Raw genomic sequence first — 18,657 nt, 5'->3', positions numbered from 1 at the left:
GAGCAAGTCCCTTAACCACTTTAAGTCTTATTACTACCTATAAAGTGGGACTGTTAATTTCTGTTCTATTTTATAGTAACTATAAGAACAAAAAAAGTTATGTACATATTTTAGTAAAATATTTGTTAATTTTCCTACATTATTTGCAATATTTAAATGTTATTTAAGTGCAAGCTACTAATAATAATATAAATTGAGTTCTGTCCCTACTTCTCGTATATCCATTAAATGTGGTATTTTGTATACAGTACAGAACCAGGAATCAGAAACCTGTCTCTAGTTCATCCCAGTTGTGCCACTGTTTTCTCTCTGCAAAACAGGGGAAATAATACCTACACTTATCCACCAAATAAACGAATGTATACGAAACTGCTTTGTAAAGCAATTAAATATATTAACCTAAGGTATTACCATTATTAGATGTAGTATTATGTGTCTTTCACTCAAATTACAAAAAGTATGGTGGTGGGGGAGGAGTCTCTGTTGTGACTCTTTTGAAAGAATGCTAACAAAATATTACAAGAGCACATGCATCATTAGCACATCCAAGACCTGCCCTAAATTGCAGGAGGCACCCAATTCACTAGTATCTGAGCAGAAGTTGGAAAGACTCACTACACCTTACCAGTTTCACTGACATTAGAAAATTCTTCAAGGGATAAAAAGTCTTGAGTTCTCAGCAGGGACCACAAAATCCTCTTACAGCTTCATGGTTTGCTTTTTCATCCCCCTACTTCACCAGCTATCTAATCTACTGGAAATCATATTCACAGTTTGGAATGCCACTGCAACTCTTCCAATAAATAAATAAAAGCACAGTTCAGGCAACCCAATCTTTCCACTGAGATTCATTCATATAAAAAGTTAAGTGCATGCTAATTAAGCTTGGATATTAACTCAGTTCTCCTGTTTCACTAACTTGAGAATTTAAGGTATCAAATCAATCAATAACACATCATATCTATCTTTATTGTATTCTATACATTCATGTACAAACCTACATTTTCTCATCAAATGTCAAAACAACTACCTGCATTTCTGCTTTACAGCCTTTCATTACAGGGAACCTGGAACCATACTGGAGAAAGCTACCTGTAATATTGCTACCTCTGTTCTGCTATTTGTGAATATAAACATCTGAGATTAGTAAATGCAGTCGTTGGGATGTCTTTTGAAGCTACTAAAATGTTTAGGATTTTAGTTACATGCATTATGAAGCAGACTTACAGTGCTAACCAGCCGGATGCAATGGCTCACACCTGTAATCCCAGCACTTTGGGAGACCAACGCAGGCATATGGCTTGAGCCCAGGAATTTGAGACCAGCGTGAGCAACATGGCCAAACCCCATCTCTATAGAAAATGTTTTAAAAATTAGCCAGGTGTGGTAGCCCATGCCTGTAGTCCCAGCTACCTGGGAGGCTCAGGTGAGAGGATTACTTGAGCCTGGGAGGTCAAGGCTGCAGTGAGCTGTGATCATACCACTATACTCCAGCCTGGCAACAGCTTGTTGTTCTCTTTCCACTCACCACTGACAGTTGTCTTTATTCTAAAAATAGCTACTGCTGCACTACCTCAAATCTTTATTATTCCATGCATTCTCACCCTTCCCTTTTTCAGTGTCTTGTCATTGTTATACATCCTTGATTTTATACCAGCTTGCCATTGTAAAAACTGCCAGCTAAAATGATCCTTCTTTTCCATGACGTCAGGGGAAAAAAATAATCAAAAAATCTCCAAGTCAATCTTTGTATAACATTGACTTTTTTTGTTTCAGACAACACAGAGGCTACTTATTCCCCAACATGGGAGCTTTCTGTCCAATTCATTTTTTAAAACTACATAAAATTCTTGAACAGAGTCTTGACCACATTCCCCTTTCTTATATAGCTACATTCAGAAACGCAGAGCTGGGGTCTTTTGATATATGCATATTAAATAGAAGGACAAAAAAATCAAGCTAATTATTACCAGAAAAAACAAAGTTGTGCAGGGAAGTAGTCATTTATTACAATGGCACATTGTATAAAAGAACATTTATAGCATAAAAATGTAACCCCAAATACTGTTCTAAACCAAAATTAAAATGAAAATTGTACTGAGAAACTGGAGTACAGGAAATAGGAAGGTATGCAGAGAAGTGAAAAGCGCACTAAAATCATTCTTCATTAAATAGATAATGGTTAGAACTGAAAATCAGCTGTGAGTAATGAACGTGTTATCTGGAGACATGGTAATGAACAGCAAAATAATCAACTAAAGGAATTAAGGGGTTCATTATCTCTCTAGGCAGAATATGAAAAGAACAGACAGGGGACTGATTTTTCCCCCCAAGAAACTTCACACAACTATTTGATTCTTTAAACTATATTCATGTATAACTTTGAAAAAAACCTAAAAGTTGGCAATTATAAATTAAATTTTAGTTGACAAACCAATAAAATAATGTCACATGTGGAAGAAAATGAATTCTAGCTTTAAGATTTTCACAAGCATTTGTCTGTGGGTTTTTCTTTTTTAAGTATTTATTTATTTTTTGAGGCAGGTTTCCACTGTTGCCCAGGTTGTAGTGCAGTGGTGCAATGATAGCTCAGTAAAGTCTCAAATTCCTGGGCTGAAGCCATCCTCCCACATAGCTGGGACTACAGGCGTGCACCATCACACCCAGCTAATTTTATTTATTTATTTTTTTGACAGAGTCTCGCTCTGTCACCCAGGCTGGAGTGCAATGGCGCAATCTCTGCTCGCTGCAACCTCCATCTCCCAGGTTCAAGCAATTCTCCTGCCTCAGCATCCCAAGTAGCTAGGATTACAGGCACCTGCTACCACACCCAGCTCATTTTTTGTATTTTTAATAGAGACGCCATGTTGGCCAGGCTAGTCTCAAACTCCTGACCTCAGGTGATCCAGCCCCCCTCAACCTCCCAAAGCGCTAGGATTACAGGCGTGAGCCACCATGCCCGATCTCACACCCGGCTAATTTTTTTGTCGAGATGGTGGTTTCCCTATGTTGCCCAGGATGGTCTCGAACTCTTGGCCTTAAGTAATCCTCCCACCCCGACTTCCCAAAGTGCAGGGATTACAGGTGTGAGCCACTGCACCCAGCCTGTTTGCAGTTTGAAACACAATATGCAAACATTTTAATTCCAATTTGTGCTATTATCTTTGATTACTTGCTTCGAATGAATTCCAAGATGAGGGGAAAAACTATAAAAATTTTAACACTTTTCAGGTTTTGTCATATACTTACTTTCCAAATTGATTTCTAGAGAAATTAAGCTTGGTTATACTGCCACCAACAGTATGATCATAGCACTCTCATTCACATTATAATAAATTTTTAAATAAATAAAAGTTCTTACCTTATTTTTAATTCATATTTTTAAAGTTATTCCTGATGTCTCAATATTTTTTCCAACATATATGAGCTTTTACATAACATGATTCAGTCACATTTTCTGCAAAAACCCTTCAGTTCCATTATGTTCCTTTTTATTTTGATCATGTTTTCCCTTTCAGGTATAGATGTTTTCATGTACATGCAATGAAACTTATTAAGGTTTTTGCAATTTCTTCTATGACTCCTGCTAAATTTTAAAAGTTTTTTCTCCCCATATTTTAGTATTTTCTTATTTTTTTTAAAAAAAGAAAAGCTATAATTAAAAATAACTCCTAAAAAACTAAAACCCCTAACATCTATTTCTTTTTTAGGAAAAAGAAAAATGTCAGTTGCACTAACATCCAACACTTTCACACACATACCAGTTAACTAAAAAACCTTAAGTACTTGTGTTTAGGCAAAAATCTTCATAGAAAAAGATTTAAGAATTTGTTTTAGAAATTATTTATTCCATGAAATTATATTTACAGTGATTTTAAAGAACTTTTTTTCTTAATATATTTCAGTGATTTAACTTTAGCATACCTTTCTGATTTTCAATTTTTAACTGGCATGATTATTTGCTTGAAAATAAATTCTATATGTACACTGTATGTACTTTCATAGGATGTTATATACATTCAATTATTCACTTTATTTGGAAAAAACGGGAGGGAAGGAGGAGGGAAAGGGCTGAAAAACTAGTTGTTGGGCACCATGCTCAGTATCTGGGTGACAGGATCATTCATGCCCCAAACTTCAGCATCACACAACATAACCCAGGTAACAAACCTGTACATGTACCCCCTGAATCTAAAATAAAAGTTGAAAAAAGAAAAAAACTAGACTATCCTAATTTAAAACCCAAATCTTTTTTCTGTTTTAATATTTAATTTACTTTTCTCTTATTTCTGTTTCATAACTTCTATATTCTTGAAACACCATAAAACCAAAATCTTAAAAACAGTATATTCCAGACATTAAAAAATTATGAAAATATGATATGCTTTTCTAAAAAAGGTCCATGGGAATAGAAAACATGATCTCACTGCCTTAGAATGTATATATACACAGAATACATGTTATGTGTATATTATACTATCTTATTATTACATGTTAATTTTCTTACATTGTTTTATTGATCTCATTTTATAATGTAGTAACACACCACGTATTATTTCATTTATATTGATAAAGTATTTAAATCAATCTTTCCCTAGCCCCTTTCATCAAGAAGCTATGTTCCTCTATAACACAGTGCAAAGTATATTTCTTCACATGCAAGCAAAATAATGTATGGAGTCATCTTCAGTACAAGTGCACTGCGTTAATATACCAAAATATTTGTTTACAGGCCTGTAAGCATGCAGTTTTGAATTGCTTTATGAGGGGAGTGAGAAGACAGGAGGGAAAGGGGAAGGGAAAGAAGACATGAGACACAGGCGGCATAAAAATATGATCCATTTCCTGCTCTGAGAGAGTTACAAGGAAGACACAATCAGCTTTTCAATTAGAAAAGGTAAACTGTGAGAGCGCTACATAAGTAGCTACAAACAATGTGACAGTTCGGTGGTAACCCACAGTTGAAGGCCAAGGGCTTCACATTCCTTTTCCGACTCCAAGCATAATAAAGCATAATTCCCTCTGTAGAGGAAAAACGGAAAGGGGAAAGAGACAAAAAGCTTCTATACTATGTAGGTAAAGAACATCTGCAAATTCACATTACCTATGAATTGATCATTTGACTGAACATTTGTCTACTGAAGTATTTTACCGCAAGAGCAGCTATAGACAAGACACATGAATAAGCAAGTTTTGTTCCAACAATTTACAGAAGCAGGGATATTTGGCCCATAGTTTGCTGACCCGAATTTAATTTACACACTTTTTTTTTTAAGTGCCAATCCAGCAGACAATTATAGGGGAAACCACTGTTTTAAAACTCAAAAATTCAAATATATAAAAGTGAATTTAGAAAAAAGTCTAGAGGTGGGAAGGCAAGGAATATCTGAAATTGTTTCTTTTTATTTATAGATATTAAAGTAATAGCATAGGCTGGGCACGGTGGCTCATGCCTGTAATCCCAGCACTTCAGGAGGCCAAGGCCGGTAGCTCACTTGAGTCCAAGAGTTTGAGACCAGCCTGGGCAACATGGTGAAACTCCTGTCTCTACAATAAAAAGTACAAAACATTAGCTAGGCATGGTGGCACACGCTCCTGTATTCCCAGCTACTAGGAAGGATGAGGTAAGGGGATGACCCAAGCCCAGGAGGTCAGGGCTGCAGTGAGCCCTGATCTCACCACTGCACTCCAGCCCGGGGAACAGAGACACTGTCTCAAAAAAAAAAAAAAAAAAAAAAAGGGAACACCACAGTAGGATACATATCTCTGTGATGTTCTTACTACACTAAAAGTGACTGAGGTTTTTCTTCTTCCTTTATTCAATGAAAATCTAAAACCTAAAGTGATCACTGATTAAATCTTCATTATAGAGGATTAAAATTAATCTCCTTCATAGTTCACGGTTCTTATAACAATACTTCTCGTCCTATGAAAGTACATAATGATATTAATAAGGATACATCCTACAACATTCTTGCTTTCCTAATCCCTAAAAATCTTAACAGGATGGGCTGTCCCCCAAAGTCGAGTATATAAAAGGGTAAAATTGATTAGAAATATTAATACAAAGATAAGTATTATCTGATACCTCCCTTTCAGCAGTATCTAAAATTATAAAACATGATTATAAAAGTAGGTTATGACAAAATATTTACTTTTAGATTGTGAAAATAAACACTACCTGAGCAAGATTTTAGATTTTGTCCTTATACAAGCCTGCAAACCTGTATCACCAGTAGCATCCTATTCTAACATCTTTTAACATAAAAATACCTACCATTAAAAATCTATTAAATAACCACTCCTTGTATCTGGCAATCCAAAAAAACTCTTACGTTCTGATAGGAAAACAGTATTCCACACAGAATTACTGATGTGATACAATGAATTGTGTCCTGTTTTAACATGTCTGAACATTGTATGTGGTCTCCTAAGCAGTCAATTCGGAAATAATTTAGTATTACTGGCTGGGCACGGTGGCTCATGCCTGTAATCCCAGCACTTTAGGAGGCCAAGATGGTAGGATTGCCTGAGCCCAAGAGTTTGTGACCAGCCTGGACAACATGGCAAGATCCTTGTCTCTATATAAATAAATACATACTATTATTTAAAACTGTAATTTTGGTTCTATATTTCTTCATACCTACTATACTTTTAAGCATTCCAATAATTTTTTATTATGTTTGGATATTTTAGAAAAAGCTAAAAGTTATCCTGTGGCCTATCCATAGAACTTATAAGGGATAATAAAAAGAAAAAAAAAAAGAGTTTGAAATACTGATATTGCAATAATCTAAATAAAACCTAAAACCTTAGAGTTTGCATTGACTATAGAAAATCCTTTCTGTAAAGTAGATTTTGTAGAATGTTATCTGTTCATTGCCTTTGTGTAGTGGTATATTGTGTTATAATATCTGTGTGTAAACTGAATATTTGGGTTTCATTACAGTATTCATATAAAATAATATTAATGATATAAAAAAGGAAATCTTGTGGCTATGAAGAGGTCCTTGATACTATTTTTTAAGAATCATTATATAAAAGTCATAGAACAAAATGAACTCGAATTTTAAAAAAAAGCTCACAATGTAAATTTAACACTTTCAAACTTTATTATCAGTACAGTCAAAGCAATACAAAGTTATATGGAACTAAATTAATCTAGAAAGTAGATTTTTATATCATTCAAGATAAGGAGAAGCCCAGATTAAATATATAAAATTGTTGTTATTTACACAGCTAACTTCCCGCTTTGAAAACAATCCCATACGTAAATTTCTTTTTTGGAGCAAGGTAACTTGGTGATTGTTCTATCTCTACCCAAAATTCACCCCTATTTGGAAAACTGGGGGCTAAAAGCAATCACAATTCACCAGTTCAAAAACACTTACGTCCATCTTATTAGCAACACTAACTAGCCCGAGGAAACTTTAAAATAGACCAGATTTATACAGTAAGTAAATCTAATTGTAATTTAAACATTATCTTATTTTAGCAAAAGGTGAAGGGAATCAAACGCTAGGGGGCAGCATCAAACTGTTGTGGGTTAGGCTGGGCAGCCTTGCAAACTTTAAGCTTTAGGGTACTTTTAATGAGAATTACACTTACATCAAAGATGAATTATAAAACTTCTGTTATAAAGGAAAAAACTAGTTGTTTTGATTCCCTACATTTCTCTTCCATTTCCCATTGTGTACTTTCTTTTGCAACTATGACTGATATCACTTTAAAATGCACTAGTAATAATGTCCTTCTGATACAAAATTCATGGCATTTCCAATACTGAGGTAAGCACTATATAAATACAAGCTGACATTTTTAGCCTAACCATAATGGTTAATTTAAGTTTTGATTCACTCAATTAGCATTTTAAACTTAATTAAAGAGCTTGACAAGCTCTGCATATTCATGTGTCATAAGCAGTATGTGACAAAAAAAAACTGTGCAGTATGTACCCCCTCAAGAAATTTAGTTTGGCAGGGAAAACAAGATGCACATGTTATTATAAATTAGAAAATGGAAGAGAAGCAGAAATAAATCCATGAGTATTATATATAAGTAACAGAACAAAAACAACAGGATAACTGTATCCCCCCCAAAGGCCCAGTAGAGACCATCAAAGCTCATTCTGGGGGTAGTCAAGAAGGGAGTGGAGGGAGAAAAAGAACGCAGACCTTCAACCACTAATGAAAGAACTGAAATGTCTGTATGTAGAAAAAAGGTAAAATCAACTCACTATCATCTTCAGCCTTTTGGTTATCTCATGTAATGGTCACAGTTAAGTCCGTGAGTAGGGTTTTTGTACTTGAAGTTCAAATAGAAGATTAAGATAAGCAACTTCCTCAAGGTAAGCAAACTAATTAACAGATCAAGGTTTTGAACCTTTAAAATTTCACTCCAAAGCCGTAAATTTTTTCCAGTATTGGTCAACACCGAGGGTAGAAGGGTTGAGTGAACAGAATATTAACAAGGTAAATTTCTCTAATCAGAAGCAAATGATCATCCCAGATGCTGAATTTTCCTTGCTATGATACTACATCCTATCTTCTCCAAAAATCATTTTTGAAAAAGGCACACCCTCTAGATTAGTACTTGCATACTACACTTGAGGCCTACTCAAAGTACTTCAAATCAGGTGCTCAAAAAAGGGGAAGGACCGTGTTAGCGTTTAAGCAGTTAGAATTTAAATTGGTAACAGTAAGAACTAGTATAGCTTATCATGCAATCTATTATTGATGTCATTTCCTATGAGGTCTTCCCCAACCACTTCTTTTAAAGTAGCACCAAAGTCATTCTCGCACAGGGGTTCTTATCCAGGCGTCTATTATGTACAGAACGCAGAATGTTTGTAAATATAGACAGGAAAAAAAGAAAAATAGATTTATCTTAACCTCTGACATTTACTTATCTCTTCAGTTACAAATGCAGGCAAAAATTACAGCGATGTGAAATACCTGATAGCAATTTTAGATTAAATTTAAGCCAAATTCTTTAAAGATCATTTACAGTCCTCACTAATGCTTTACTAAAATATGGATGTCATATTTAATATCTTCATTAAGTATTTCATCATAACTGGTTTCTGTTGCAATTCTATTTCATACATTTAAAACCCTCATTCTGTGGTTCATCACATAAAAAAGTTGAAAATCCATACCAGCACATCATTGTTTTATTTTCTTCACAGCACTTATCACTGATATTATGTATCTGTTTCCAGTAAGGAGCCACTGGAGTAACCAGTGTCTGCAGAATGTGCGTTGTCTGGCATGGATCCAAGATCTAGAAAAAGTAACTGACTCATATTAAGGTACTCAAATATTTGTACAATAGAGTCCTAATACAAAACAATACACAGGCGTCTTGAGTTGAGGCTTTCAATTGCATACTAAGTCAGAAGGAACTCAGTTCTACATCTCCAGCTTTTCCACTACTTGCTTGTTCTTAATTATGTACAATTTAGATACACATCCAAAAAGAAAACACAAAGGAAATGTAAACCTATTACATTCTAGTTTTGCTCCAAGAATGACTCAGTTCCAAAGTAAAATTAGAGGACTTAACAGCAAAAGGCATAAATAAAAGTTTTTTCTAAAAAAAAGTATAACCTACCATACTTTTTGTTTTTTTCTAACATGTGTTTTGTGTCACTGTTACTTAGAATAGGTACTCGAGTGAACGACCCTTCCAACGGAGGGCTTCAGGTTCTGCAGTGATATTTCTTCCTCGTGCCAGATCCTTAGTACAGCCCATGTGGACAGGCTCCCACGTGAACATTTCTTTACAGAAGCCACAGGAAGACCTTGAACGTCATGTTGCTCGCGCCCTGGCAAGGCCCCCGCCCTTCTTAGCTGGGGCGTTCGAGGGACCCCAAGAGAGGCAAGGAGTTCAGCAGATTCCCAGACCCGGAGAGGTGGTGCGCGAAGGTTCCTCTACGCGCTCCCCCTGCCGCGCCCCACATCGCTCTCCATCTAAGGGCTTTCCGGAACAAAGCCGGGCGGCCGCGCCACCTCCGGCCCACCCGGCCTGTCCCACCGACCCGGTCCCACCCTCACCCTCAGCCCCAGGGACCCCCAGCAGGCCGAGATCTTCACACCCCCGCGCTCCGCCTCGGCTTTTCGGTTGGCCCGGGAGAAAACTAGTAGGAGCAGAGGCGCAGCCGTCCGTTAGCCTCGGTCCGGAACAGCGGCGCCGAGGCTCCATCCCGGGGTCCCCTCGCCCCATTACAGACCAGAGAGGAGGACTGGAGAAGAAAAAACCGGGGCGCTGGTCGCCAAGCCCCCGAAGACCTGCCTACAGATCCCGAAAGCCTCGCCCGCCCGCGCCTGCGACGCCATCCGCGGCCGGCGCGCAGCCCCCTAACCGCCGCCGCCCGCCCAGCGGTCACTCCCCCACCCCGGGCGCGGCCCGCGAGGCTCCGCCAACCTCCACAGGAGGGTGAGGGTGGCGCGAGGCTCCGCACGCGAAGTGGACGCCGCCGGCTCCCGATCCCGCGGCCCGCAGCAGCCCAGACCGCACAAGAGGAGCCGCGGCGCCCAACACTCTGCCCACCACGCGCTCTGCTTCGGCTCGCCGCCGCCGACTGCAGCAGCTGCGGGAACCCCAGCGCCCGCATCCCCGAGGGAACCAGCCCCGACTCCCCGGTTCTGTTCTCCCTTTCTACCCCCACGCTGTCCCGGGACTCGCAGTCTCCGCCGCGCACGGGGCCGGTTCTGGGGGAGGGAATGTAAACAAATCGGGGTTTTATAGTTACCTCACACTCGAGTGCCGTGTGCATCTCCTCTCCGCTCGGTACCAAACCCCGGCTGCACCAAATCGTGTATTCACCAAAGCAGACTGCGCTAACTGCGTCGCAGAAACCGGCGCGTCTGACACCCTGCTACGCTTGCAGCGTACAAGGTCCACTCGGCTCCCTGCGCAGCCGCACCCCGTCCGCCTATGGGTGCTACGCTATGGGCGTACACGCGCCACCTAGCTATTCACTTCGGATACCGCCAGTTGCGTAAAGGAGTCGCACTACTCACGGATTCTACATGGATCGTCCGAGGAATACGAAATTCAAGTCTACGCAAACTGCGGAGTTCCGTGGCTCCGCGCTAGTTTTGTTCCAAGAAAGAACGCCGCGGGGGAGTTGGGGCGGCTTCTTAACGCATGCGTGGAGCGCCCTTTATCATTCGCCTTTGCTCCTGGCTTTAGAACGTCGGTTGCTGAGGCCTTGGGCAAGGCGGATGAGTAATGGAAGCTCTAAACCCAAACGCTTTAACCAAAAAGCTTCAGAGTGATCAACTGGAATGTTCATCTGTATACGAGTTAAACATCTACGTTAAGTTAATCCCGCCCACTTTGTTAAAGTAACCTTTTCAGTCTCTTAGGGCAACAGCGAACTTTATTTAGTGCTAAGTGCGAGGTGTTTTGCCTAGCTCCCCCTCCCACCCATTTAATTCTAAAGCACACTTACTGCGGGTCTTCCAAACCTAAAAGAAAAAGTTGAGTCCTGAGAACATGTCACGCATTTAGAGAAATTCTCGAGGCTTTTGGCAACTTTCCAAGGTCTTCACTCCTCTACTCCTCAATTGATCGACTATTTCTTAACACTCTATGACAAAAAAAATCCCGATCCAGCCAAGCAGTTCCATGGACTTGTGCCTACACCGTGCTCATTCTTGCCCTTTGCTCACGCCATACATCCCATCTAAATTGTCTCCTCCCCTCTTAAGCAACCACCAACCCACATTTTCTTAAAAGGTGACTCTGGACATCTTACTTTTGCTTCATTATTCTGCTTCCTGGCTCTTACTTAATCCACATGTTTAGGCGTATCTGCATTCCGCCTGGGGTGCCTGTGTTTCTATCTCCAACCAGAATCTACTTAATACAGCGAGTTCTGGGGGTGCCTTACTGGTGTCTAGTAGAGAAAATAAAACCATGAACAGCAGTAATCGCAGGCTTGACTATGTGTCAAATATTCCCCAAGTGCTTTACATATATATTAATTTAATCACCATAACACGGTGAGGTAGGAAACTGAGGCACACAAGACTTTAACTTGCCTGGTATCACAGAGCAGGTAGAGAAAAGAGTTGGGATTTCCAAACCCATTCAGTTTGGACGGCTAGGTAGTCCCACTAACCTGCATAATATACCTTCATGAAAGAAGGTTATTTTTTGTTTTGTATCTACAACAAACATCCAAAACAACGAAAATGGTGCTTAATAAATGCCTACTGATTGCCATACGTAGTTCAGAACACTGTTTGGAAAGCCAGAGCATGGACCTCACTCCTGCTTACAAAGGGAGAAGTCCTGAAGTGTGGAGAAAAGAGATTAAGCCTGAGTCCTAGTTTCAAGTCTCACCATTGCCACTAAATGTGAGACAATGGCTGTGGTCCTCAGATTCATTTATAAATTAAGGGGATCGTTTTAAATATATTCTAAGGTTCATCCTAGAACTAAAGTCCTTAGAGTTCATAAAATCATGATAGTACATCCCTTGTGTGCAAAGCATAAGAAGCTTCCGAATTAGCTTGATGTTTTATGGCTCATAATTATTTTATTGAACACATTATTATCAACACCCTTAAAACATACATAACCTTTCTTTCAAATATCAGTAAGATATAGCACTTGCAGTCCTTATATTTTAGGGCACCTACACTGCTTTTTCAGTTATGGATATACAAGGCTAATGTTCAGCTGGTACACACAAGTACGGCTGAACCAACTAATCAAACACTGAAATACTTCAATGCAAGTTGGTTAACAGCTGCAACTCTGAGTGGTATCCCCCCATGCTTCTCACCCCTATGCCAGTCCTTCCTCTCAAGATTCCCCAGACCTCCACATTTTAGGAACTAGTGGGTTAATACCTGGCTAAGATAGAGCCCTTTGGACCCAGCTCTTATTAGTCACTCCCATTCTACTTGGTTGGTGCCTATTCTTTACTAATTGTTACACATTTTAAATGTCATCCCTATAGAAAACTATGTGGTAAGCAACTTGAAAATAGAGACTGTGTCTCCTAACACTTTTTAAACTCATCCAAACATTTATATACCTTCAAGTGTATACACACTGATTTGGGCAGATTTTCAAGCAAAATTATCAGATAGAATAAATGATTAATCTGCATACTAGCATATTACTTTTCCTACTGAGAAAAGGAATCTCAGAAAATGACTTGCAGGCTTACACAAAATCACCTGCTGAGTCAAATAGCGGACACTACAGCAACAATATCACTATATGAATTTCATTTTATCTTTACCAGTTTTATATATAAGTAATATGTTAGGGTAAAGACTTTCTAGTATGTTAGAATCATAAAACTTTCTGAAAGTGTAAGACATTTTCTTTTTCCAGCCACCTCACTTGATTCATAAAGAAGCTCATCTCAACTATAAAAATAGTATAAATGAAAAAAAAAAGTATAAATGATTTTCAGTACCTGGGGGAAAGAGAGGTACTGAATTATGTGTAAATGGTTTACCTTTCATTGTTTAGCTTATTCATGCTGCTTCAGCCACAATATTAGTTCACGTATCTAAAATTTCAAATGTGACCAGTCAGTCTACCTTTGTGAGACATGATATAGTAAATCCAAGGGTCTTTTTGCCCCTCAGAGGATTTGAAAAGAACCAACTATTAATACAAAAGAGGAAATAAGAAACATACTTCATACCCCAATCTTTAGCAGTGGCTGAAGGAAGTCCATGTCATAAACCTGGGTTTCCCTCTTACAGAGGAGAAAATAGTCATCATACACAACAAAGTTAAGAGTCTTTAATGAAATCTATAAAGAACATGACTAATTCTGCCGGGTGTGGTGGCTCACGCCTGTAATCCCAGCACTTCAGGAGGCTGAGGTGGGCGGATCACCTGAGGTTGGGAGTTTGAGACCAGCCTGTCCCACACGGAGAAACCCCATCTCTACTAAATATACAAAATTAGTCGGGCTTGGTGGCGCATGCCTATAATCCCAGCTACTTGGGAAGGCTGAGGCAGGAGAATCACTTGAACCTGGGAGGTGGAGGTTGCGGTGAGCCGAGATCACGCCATTGCACTCCAACCTGGGCAACAAGAGCAAAACTCTGTCTCAAAAAAACAAAACAAACAAAAAAAAGAACATGACTAATTCTAAGAAATCAGGCCTTTCAAACTCACTTGTTCTTTCCGTGATTCAAGATTAGTAATAACCAATGATAAAGACCCCTTCTTAAATTCATCTCCAGTTTAAACTGTTACTTTTACATGGCCTAAAAGTTTACTTTAGACAAAGCTATGCCTAGAGAGGCTGTGAACCAAAAATAAAATTTTAAGCCTCCCAACTAACTGAATGGTCACCTGGTCACCTCTTCTTTGCCAAGGGCATTCCAAAGTCAACCTGAAACACTAGTACCGGGCATGATGGGAATGGATGGTTGAACATGCCTCATTATATTCTCCTCACTTTAAAATTCAGGCACAGGCCGGGCATGGTGGCTCACGCTTGTAATCCCAGCACTTAGGGAGGCCAAGGCAGGTGGATCACCTGAGGTCAGGAGTTCGAGACCAGCTGGCCAACATGGCAAAACCCCATCTCTACTAAAAATACAAAAATTATCCAGGCATGGTGGTGGGCACCTGTAATCCCAGCTACTCGGGAGGCTAAGGCAGGGAGACTCGCTTGAACCCAGGAGGCAGAGGTTGCAGTGAGTTGAGATTGTGCCATTGCATTCCAGCCTGGGTGAGAGAAGAAGACTCTGTCTCAAAAAAAAAATTCAGGCACAGATGACCAGTATTAACATTAAAGCAGACCTTAAGACTGACAAAAGAGACTTTTTGTAGCAATAAGATACCAACATGACAGATAGCAGGCTCTGAAATAATTCAAAGTATTTTTCTCCAAAATATATTTCTTTGACATGTTTTGAAATGGCCTTGCAAAACTGTCTCTTGTGGGGAACGTCTACATTCTGTAGAGCAGCAGTCCCCAACTTTTTGGCACCAGAGACTGGTTTCCTGGAAGACAATTTTTCCACAGATGGGGGTGGGTGGGGATGGTTTTGGGATGAAACTGTTCCACCTCAGATTATCAGGCATTAGTTAGATTCTCATAATGACTGCACAACCTAGATCCCTCACATACACAGTTCACAATAGGGTTTGCGCTCCTGTGAGAATCTAATGCCACCATTGATCTGACAGGAGGTGGAACTCAGGCAGTAATGCTCACTGCCTGACACTCACCTCCTGCTGTGTGACCCGTTCCTAACAGGCCATGTACCCGAACCAGTCTAGTGGCTGGGGGACCCCTGCTGTAGAGAATCCCCTTCCCTTTCCAAGTCTCTTCCCTGATCCAGGAGAGAATTAACTAAGAGTCTGGCGTCTTTTAAAGTCTGGTAAGAAACACTTACAACTTATTCTCTCTGAAGCCTGCTACCTGGAGGCTTCATTGGCATAATAAGAACCTTGGTCTCCATAACCCCTTATCCTTTTTTAAATTTTTTTTTTTTTTTTAAGATGAGTCTCACTCTGTTGCCCAGGCTGGAGTGCAGTGGCGAGATCTCGGCTCACTGCAACCTCTGCCTCCAAGGCTCAAGCGATTCTCCTGCCTCAGCCTCCCGAGTAGCTGGGATTACAGGCACCCACCACCACGCCCAGCTAGTTTTTGTATTTTTGGGGAGAGACGGGTTTTCTCCATGTTGGCCAGGCTGTTTTCAAACTCCTGACCTCAAGTGATTCACCCGCCTCGGCCTCCCAAAGTGCTGGTATTACAAGTGTGAGCCACCACGCCTGGGCTAAATTTTATTTCTTTTCTGACTACTTATCCCCAAGTTCTACATAGCCCCTTATCTTAACCCAGACACTCCCTCATGTTGATTCCAGGTGTTTAGATAAACTATTTCAACCAACTGCCAATCAGAAAACCTTCGAATCCACCTAAGTCCTGGAACCAGCCCCTGCTTCCTGTTGTCCCACTTTTCTGGACCAAACCAATGTACATCGTACATGTATTATGTCTTATATCTCCCTAAAATGTATAAAACCAAGCTGTTGCTCAACTACCACCTTGGGCATACATTCTAAGGATTTCCTGGGGTTGTGTGACAGGCCATTGGTCACTCATGTTTGGCTCAGAAAAAATATCTTCAAATAAGTTACAAAATTTGACTCTTTTCATGGATGAGGTCATTAGTCAGGAGTACAAGGAGGACTAAATTATATTGCTATACCGATGTGGTGGGGTGTGGGGATATTAAGTACCAGAACAGGTGTTAAGATTTGGAAAAGGGGGCCATGCGCAATGGCTCACACCTGTAATCCCAGCACTTTGGTAGGCCAAAGCGGGTGGATCACTTGAGGTCAGGAGTTCAAGACCAGCCTGGCCAACATGATGAAAACCCATCTCTACCAAAAATACAAAAATTAGCTGGATGTGGTGGCACACGCCTGTAATCCCAGCTACTTGGGAGGCTGAAGCAGGAGAATCGCTTGATCCTGGGAGGTGGAGGTTGCAGTGAGATCACGCCCCTGCTTTCCAGCCTGGGTGACATGGCAAGACTCTGTCTCAAAAAAAAAGAGATTTGAGAAAGGAAGATGTCAGCAATATGTAGATAAAATTCCAAACTGAGGCCTCAAAATTAATAGCTACTATTCATTTTTAGAGACTATTTCAGCCTGGGGATTGAAGCTCCGGCTCTAAAACTGATGCCAGAGGTATTTAAAGGATACAAATTATTTCCATTATTCGAGACCTGTGGCACTGTGTAACATCTAACACGGCAAACACACTGTCAGAATGGGGAAGTTGGACCCATGTGGTAGTCTTTTTCTGATCCCTGAGAAATTATGGCTCTACCATCTCATTTTTTGCAAACTCTAAAGACTAAGGTAGGGATAAATGGGCCCTCAGAAGTCCATGGGAGTTCTCACTAGAGGAGCACAGCTGCCCTTATACTCCTTTCTAAATAAAAAAAAAAAAAAAATTTTTTTGAGACAGGGTCTCATTCTATCTCCCAGGCTGGAGTGCAGTGGTACAAACACAGCTCACTGCAGACTCAACCTCCCAGGCTCAAGCAAATCCTCCCACCTCCCACCTCCCTTGCCTTCCCCACCCACAGTAGCTGGGATTTTTTTTTTTTAAACTCCTTTCTAAAGAGCAAAAATTGCTTATCTGGGAAGACCATCCTCTTCCACAGACCCCACCATTTTGAGATGGGCACACAAAGGCAGGGAGAAATAAACCAATACAACTCTGGTGAGGGAGAAACTTGTCTGATGCGTCTGAGATCATTCTGAATTGGTAGGCTTATGCAATAAAACTGAGTTTCAGGCTATCTGCAGAGACAAAAATAGATGGGAGAAATGAAACAATTGACACAAAAATTTAAGCAACTTCTCACCCAGGGGAGGAAAATTAACTTTTTTATGATTTGCCTACATGATCGTAACCTTAGAATAACCAGAACCCTTAGTTTAAGGGTTTGTATTGCCATGGCAATAGAAACAAAAGGTGTTTAGCATTAGGCATCTCTCCTGGAAGACAGACAATAACAGAGAAGCTTAAAGCCTCTGACTGACCATGGCAAGTCCTTTCAAAAATACAGATGAGACCAGGCTCAAGAGAAAGACCTACTCAGAAGAATGAACAAAAGCAAAAAACTCAGAGCCAGAGCCAGACTAACACGTTGACCACACATTTGCCCACGTCATAGTGCCATGAAGACTTCTCACCCTAAACCAATTTTTTTTTTTTTTTTTTTTTTTTTTGAGATGGAGTTCATCTCTGTCGCCTAGGCTGGAGTGCAGTGATGCGATCTCGGCTCACTGCAAGCTCCGCCTCCCGGGTTCACGCCATTTTCCCGCCTCAGCCTCCAGAGTAGCTGGGACTACAGGCGCCCGCCACCATGCCGGGCTAATTGTTTGTATTTTTAGTGTACTTGCCAATTCCTACAATTCCACAGTTAGCACTTCATCCCTGGGCCTTGAAACCAAAAGAACTTTGAGGGAAATTGCTACAGTTGTATTACCTATTTATACCTCTGTGAGAATATATTTTCTTTAGGTCTTTTCTAAAGAGAAAGTTCGAAGAAAAGAGAAAACACGGTTGTCTAGATTCTCGAGGGTAGTGTGGTGCAAACGGAAAGAAGAAAAACTGTAGACAAATTGCTAACTTCTCAATCTTGCTTCCAGGCAAGCTCATTCACTCACAGAATAGTAAGATGAAGGAAAACAGGTGTGGTATGGAGTAGCACAGCAGAAATTGACTTTTCAAAACATAACTCCTAGTCCAAAGGAATTAGAAAAAAGTGGCATAAATATCCACATTAATATGGCAAACTTCAAAAGTATTTGTGGGTGATTACCCTCCAATTTAAGGAAAATTGTCAACATGGAAATGAATTAACAATAAGTTACCACGTAAATTTTTTAAAAAAGGCTCATTTGTTAAACTGGTTGAAATTAATACATCCATTTTAAAATTCATTTTAAAATGTCATCACATGAGATCAAATTTCAAATTTTGCCTAAGGCTTTAATTAATAAGACGATCCATTGCACACCTGACATTTATGAAAATAATCAAGTACCTCTGCTAAAATCAAGACACACGTGTTCTGTCTTAGCAAATACTGCTTACCTTTATTTCTTAAAAAATATTTGATGGCAACAATGCAG

At 39.9% G+C, this 18,657-nt stretch overlaps 1 protein-coding gene across 9 annotated transcripts in view; it reads right to left on the bottom strand.

Moving 5' to 3' along the window:
- SLC39A10 (solute carrier family 39 member 10) overlaps positions 1-18,657 on the bottom strand; it is a 153,085-nt gene that overhangs the window by 69,772 nt on the left and 64,656 nt on the right. For 2 of the 9 annotated variants that reach the window (XM_063712580.1, XM_024243024.3), the window contains exon 1: positions 10,754-10,979. The gene's annotated coding sequence lies outside the window, so the exon portion shown is untranslated. 9 annotated transcript variants of the gene reach the window in all.

Source organism: Pongo abelii, chromosome 11 (assembly GCF_028885655.2).
Source record: "Pongo abelii isolate AG06213 chromosome 11, NHGRI_mPonAbe1-v2.0_pri, whole genome shotgun sequence".
Lineage (NCBI taxonomy): Eukaryota > Metazoa > Chordata > Mammalia > Primates > Hominidae > Pongo > Pongo abelii.
This window is presented reverse-complemented; position numbering and strand designations above follow the sequence as displayed.